Here is a 6,643-nt window from a genome sequence, read left to right as displayed (position 1 = left end):
GAAGAAACTTTTTTTATTGAAAAATAACCCCTATTATTGGAAATAATCCAGATTTATGAACAAGTATTTGGACACACTCAAAATGTTGTAAGTTTAATTGTAGTTTTTTTTAATTACCTAACGTTCAAGTGACTCTGATATCTCGCTACGGCTTATGCAACAAGCGCTTATCATGACCCTAGGCCCCATAATTCTAGGCAAAAATACTGTACTATATATATATACACATTTATATATATATATATATATATATATATATATATATATATATATATATATATATATATATATATATATATATATATATATATATATATATGTTTATATTTATATATATATTTATTTATTTATATATACTTACATAGGTTATAAACCCTGTTAAAACCTAACATAGACTTCCATATTCTTCATCATCCTATGTTGAGATGTCAAAATGGTAGAAATTTGACTTATTTCACGTATGTAAATTGAGTCTATAATAAAATTGAGACGCTCCACGCGGCGTCTTCGGATGGCGAGAGATACAATCTTATCCGGGAATCATAAATTAACACAAAATATCACATGGCCATCGATCGCGGCACACATAAGTAATAAGGGTATCACGGTCGTGACCCGCCATCTTTGGGAGAGGATACAGGTCTGTCCCTCACCGAGCGGCTAGCTGCTTGATATTATTACTGTTGTATCTACATAATATATCACATCGCTGATAAGGAATCAAACGGAGGACCCCAAAGGACCGGTCTACGATATTATAAATGTCCTAGTACAGTCGCGGCCAACCCAAAACTCAGATGCACCGTTCAACTCAAGCGCGATTTTGTAGCTTCTTACTTTCAACATAGGCTATCAGGCAGGCAGAACGGGGATATTTGGAGGTGTTTGGGATGTGATGCTGTAGGCGCAAGTTAGAGATTTATCGGTCGTAACACGTAAGGAACAGCAAGGTATCAAGTCTAGATGCTTACTAAATAAAATAGCAAAACAGCGAGTCGAAAGAATAGTCCATCATATTATATAAATTATGTAGCCCGATAGTCCACGATTCGCTTCCATACGCGCATACTCCAGACTAGAGTTATAAGTAGGGTTTTCTTGTTTTAAACCTACATAAGGTAAGTGTCTATAATACTGACCTAGCCCCTATTGCTGACCTATTTCAAAGTAACAACAGATAATAAGACACTGGTTCAATTATTACTAATTTTTAATATTACCAACACTGCAGCCATGCTTGTGTTATGTGATGACAATGTTTTACAGTCAATATTTTGATTTTATTATTTTATTATTGATGATATTAGATTTCTCATTGAAACCTCTTCTTGCTTGTTTTATCCGGCTGACTATTTCAGATTTTGATCGACCATCCTGAGTAATTTTGCTGCCCAAATAAACATATTCCTTTATTTGTTTGATATTTTTACTCACATCAAGTACCTACAATCTTTGTCTTCAATTCCTCTCTTCCTACGACCATACATTGCTTCTTCCTGGCCTCATCATAACTTATCTTCTTTGTAGACTGTTAGGATCAGCTTTCCTCGTACTCAGGTCCTTCTGTCATATACAACGTCAACTAGGGCCTGCCTCGAATCATGTTATCTTTCTGTAGAATCTATTTTATGGTCTTACTCTAGATGTCTTTCGAGGAATATCGAAACGTCCTATGTGCCCATACTATCTCAATTGCTTTACTCTACTTTACTATTGACGTATGTTACACCCACTCTTCCACGAATGCGTGAACTCTTTATTTTATCTCTAAGGGACACTCCAGTTGACCATCTAAGCTATCGCATTTCAGCAGTTTCTAGTTGCCTAGAGTAGGTGTTATACATCGTCCAGCATTTAAAACCATAGAGGAGAGCGACCATACATGAATCCCATTAAAAAATTAAAGGGTGCAATGATGCAATGCTACCTTTAAAATCATCTTATGTGCCACGATTGGCCACCCCTGCCTACAACATATTACAAATACACATATCGACTGCATTGGCGCCATCTACTTCAGTTCATACTTAATCAAAAGACACACGACCAAGCGACCATTCCTAGAAAAATAATTTGAAATATTTCAAAATAATATATCACTAAAGTAAGTCATGTGTATTACGAAACATGGGCTATTGAATTTAAAAAAAAAACAAAATTTATATATTTTTTTTAAAGATGTAGTTTTTTGACTAGGATAATAAGGTAACATTCGGCCGGATATCGGAATAAAAAACAATTAAATAATTAAATGTAACTTAGCTTTAAAATCACTATGTATTGTTTATTGTAATAACTTAATTATAATGTCTATACTGTTAGTATTAATCAGTTCGAAACCGGAAGACATTATAATTATGTTTTAATAAGTTTATAGTGATTGTAAAACAAAGTTACATTATTTTTTTTTTCAAAAATGTTAATAAAATTAGTATATAACCACTCACCGAGATTTTTACGTCTACCGGTTTCGAGACGTACCCGTCTCTTCGTCAGGACAATCACTAAAACAGCATGCAAACAATACTACCCTTCACCACCATAGCACCATTTACACACTCAAAACTACACAAAATGTCTAACACATGCGATTTTTGGTCGACCCGAAGACCAAAAATTTCGAGAAAGAAACCGAAGACCAAAAGTTTCGAGACGAGTACGTCTCGAAACCGGTAGACGTAAAAATCTCGGTGAGTGGTTATATACTAATTTTATTAACATTTTTGTAAAAAAGTAAATAAGTAAAAATGACTAACCACAAAGTAAATGCTTTAAATATTAATAATATTGAGAATATTAATGTTACATTAAGTCACAAAACTAGTGCTTCAAATATAAATCATATATTTTTTATTTAAAATATAAAATTTTGATTGAATTCATGCAATTAATGCTACTCCTTATATCAAATAGGTTTATTTACTTATTCATTAATAAAATACGGAAAACGATCATTTTTTTCTTGTTAATGAGTGGGTGATAAATAACACCGGAAACAGATTAAATTCTCTGAAAAATTAAAAAATTGGTAGCGTTTCACGATGAAACTAACATGAACGGAAAACCATTTTGATTAATTGTAGGATTCTAACATGAAAGGGTTAGGAAATGATAAATTTCTTTTCTAGAGACCCGCGTATTAAACGCATGTAGTTATTATAAGAAAGGTATGCGCTCGAGAAAAGTTGTTTTCTACATGTCTAAGTATGAACCATATATATATATGTATATATATATATATATATATATATATATATATATATATATATATATATATATATATATATATATATATATATATATATATATATATATATATATATATATATATATATATATATATATATATATATATATATATATATATATATATATATATATATATATATATATATATATATATATATATATATATATATATATATATATATATATATATATATATATATATATATATATATATATTTATATGTACAACATTTTGAGTGTGTCCAAATACTTGTTCTTGTAATAAGAAAATAATAATTTTTCTTCATCTTTGATGAGATGTCAAAAATTAATATGAAAAATAACTCCTTTAATTAAAGATAATGCAGTCAAATAACCACAGCTGATAGTCGACTAAATACTTACCTCTTACATTATAACTCCTATAATTGAAGATTATCCAGATTTTTGCAAAAAGAATTTGGACACACTCAAAATGTTGTAAATAAATTAAATGGTCAAATTATAAGCTAAAATAATAAAAAATGAAAATGATATTTTCTGGCGTTTCTCATGTATGTGATTATAATCCAGGATTCGGACCTCACATAATAATAAAAGAGTTGCTTAATAAATAGCTTCTTTTCATCTCACCAGTAGATGTCTCTAGTGAAGTTCTAGTGATTCAAGAACAATGTTTCAAAATTGGTTCATATATATAGAACTTCCAAAAATTTGAGTAGTGTGGTGTAAAAAATGGGTAGATATGCTGGTTAAATGATTACTTTACACACGTGCAACATTCACCTTTCTATCCATCATTGACAACCACACTACTCATATTTTTGTAACTCCTACTAAGATCATTGATCTCATGATTCATCTGAATTTTGTGATGTTCTTCAGCTCCTTTGGCTTTGCTTCAATCTTAGGAATTGTCTCAAATATTCTTTTTTTCAAATGTCATTTGAGCTTGGGGAACAAGAAGAAGTCAGAAAGAGCGAGATCAGGTAAGTAGTGAGGATGGGGAAGAACAGTGATCGAGTGCTTAGTCAAAAGCCCAGTTCTGTAACCGAATGGGCGTTGACTCCCAGCTCCTACTCACCTGGTCTTGCCCTTTCTGACTTTTTGTTCCACAAACTCAAAAGCCCTTTGAAAAGAAGGAGATTCGAGATGATTCCCGAGATTGATAGATACAAATGCGACGAAGGAGCTGAAGTACCTACATCACAAAAGAAGTGTTCCAGGACTGTTCCCAAAAGTGAAAACACCGTTGGGTTAAGTGTGTGCGTCTCATCAAAGATCAAGAAGAATATGGAAGTCTGGGTATTTACGGGGCTGACGACCGTCAAAGGCTGGTTTAAGTGATCACTTTACACACGTGTAAAATTCACCCATTATTGACAGCCACACTACACAAATACTTGAAAGTTCTATATATATATGAAATAATTTAGAAACCTTGTTCTTGAATGACTAGAACTTCACTAGAAACATCTGTTGGTGAGATGTAAAGAAGCGTTTTACTAAGCGGAAACTCTTATATTAGTATGTGAGGTCCGAATCCAGGATTATAATCACATACGATGATGGATTATCTCCAATTATAGGAGTTATTTATGGAGCCTATGACCGTCGTCAGCCCCATAAATACTTCCATATTCTTCTTCATCTTTGATGAGATGTCAAAAAAAAAAAAACCAAATAATTGGAGATAATTCAGATTTGGACACACTCAAAATGTAGGAAATACATTTTATTTTATGACGTTGGTCTATGTATTAATTAAACAGACCAGTATTAAGATATATATTAAAGTGGAATGCTGTTAATTAATGTCTACTTTCTATAATACCTTTTACCTTACGCGTAGAAGAACTTATTTATCTAAGCATTTAAGTACGTAATTCGTTAAGAAATGCTTCAATCAACGTGTTTTTAAGGTAATTAAAAAAGCTGTTTATATATTAATACGTTGTACCTTAACGAAGTTATGTATGAAGATATTATTATTCTATTTTGAGTATTGAAAGTATACACTTTGTGGAGCATAGCGATATTTTATTTTGAGAAATAAAAAGACTTTGTTTTTCGATCCACTCACATTTTTATTAACAACCAACTAGTTTCGGCAACAACCTGTTGCCCTCTTCAGGGTTTATTTTATGACTCATATATGAGTCATAAAATAAACCCTGAAGAGGGCAACAGGTTGTTGCCGAAACTAGTTGGTTGTTAATAAAAATGTGAGTGGATCAAAAAAAGTCTTTTTACTACTCAAAATAATATATTTAAAAAAAAGGTAAGACTCGTAAATCAGATATATGTTTTTTTAAAACAATATTTTTGAACTCTCAATAAAGGTAAAGAAGAATGTGATGGAAGTCTGGGAAGTCTGTCTTATCCGCACCCCAATGGTGCATAGGGTACTGTATCATATAAACGCAGTGTTATCTTGATCGTTAACACACGAAGGAAAGGTGGTCAGCCCTCTGATTCAGGTACCAGTCCAGGGTAAACTTGAATAATTATTATAGTGAAAAAATAACTTTTTGTATTTATTTGATCCTCCTCCCCTGATAATTGAACCCGGGACCTCCAGAACGGTAGCCAAGCGTGCTGACCATTACACTTCGGAGGCGGACAAAAAGAATAGTTAAACAAATTTAATAGGCGAATGTAGTTAGAAATAGGAGCAGAGCAAAATCGAGAAAAACTTTGCACGATTAAGTAGATTAAATACTTGAGTGTGGTCAAAGAGTCAAATAATGTTTGCAAAGATGGATTGGTGTGGAGTTATATTCTCTCTGCCTACCCCTGTGGAGAAGCGGCGTGATAGTAAATTTGAACCAAATTCCTCTGACTATAATATTAATAGTACCATGTTTATCCAATATGGAACATTAGTTTACTAAAAAGGCAAGATCATATATATTGTATTTATATTTATTATTACCTAAGAAACTTATAACGACATAAAAGTTATGAAAACATAACATCGTAGTTATATGAATTTAATGAAATAATTATTATTTTAACCTAGATTTATTTGTTCGACTCCGTAATACAGTGGTGAGCACGTTTGATAGTCCAGGGATTTAATATAAACAATTTTATATAACTGATTCTATCAGATCATAACTCTAATTGGAGATAATTCAGATTTGTGGATAAGTATTTGGACACACTCAAAATAGATCAATTAACTGGTCAAATTAAAAGCTAAAATAAAAAAAATCAAAACGATATTTTCTGGCGTTTCTCATGTATGTATGTGAATAAAATCCAGGATTCAAACCTCACATACAAAAGAAAGAGTTTCTGCTTAATAAAAAGCTTTCAACCATTTTATCATTCAACCATAGATTTCTCTTATGAAATTCTAGTGAATTTAAACACATTTTTTGAGTTTAATCAATATATCTAGAAGTTTTAA

Source organism: Brachycentrus maculatus, unplaced genomic scaffold (genome assembly GCF_059751285.1).
Source record: "Brachycentrus maculatus isolate JH-2025_06_01 unplaced genomic scaffold, ASM5975128v1 h1tg000013l, whole genome shotgun sequence".
In the NCBI taxonomy this organism is placed as follows: Eukaryota; Metazoa; Arthropoda; class Insecta; order Trichoptera; family Brachycentridae; genus Brachycentrus; species Brachycentrus maculatus.
This window is presented reverse-complemented; position numbering follows the sequence as displayed.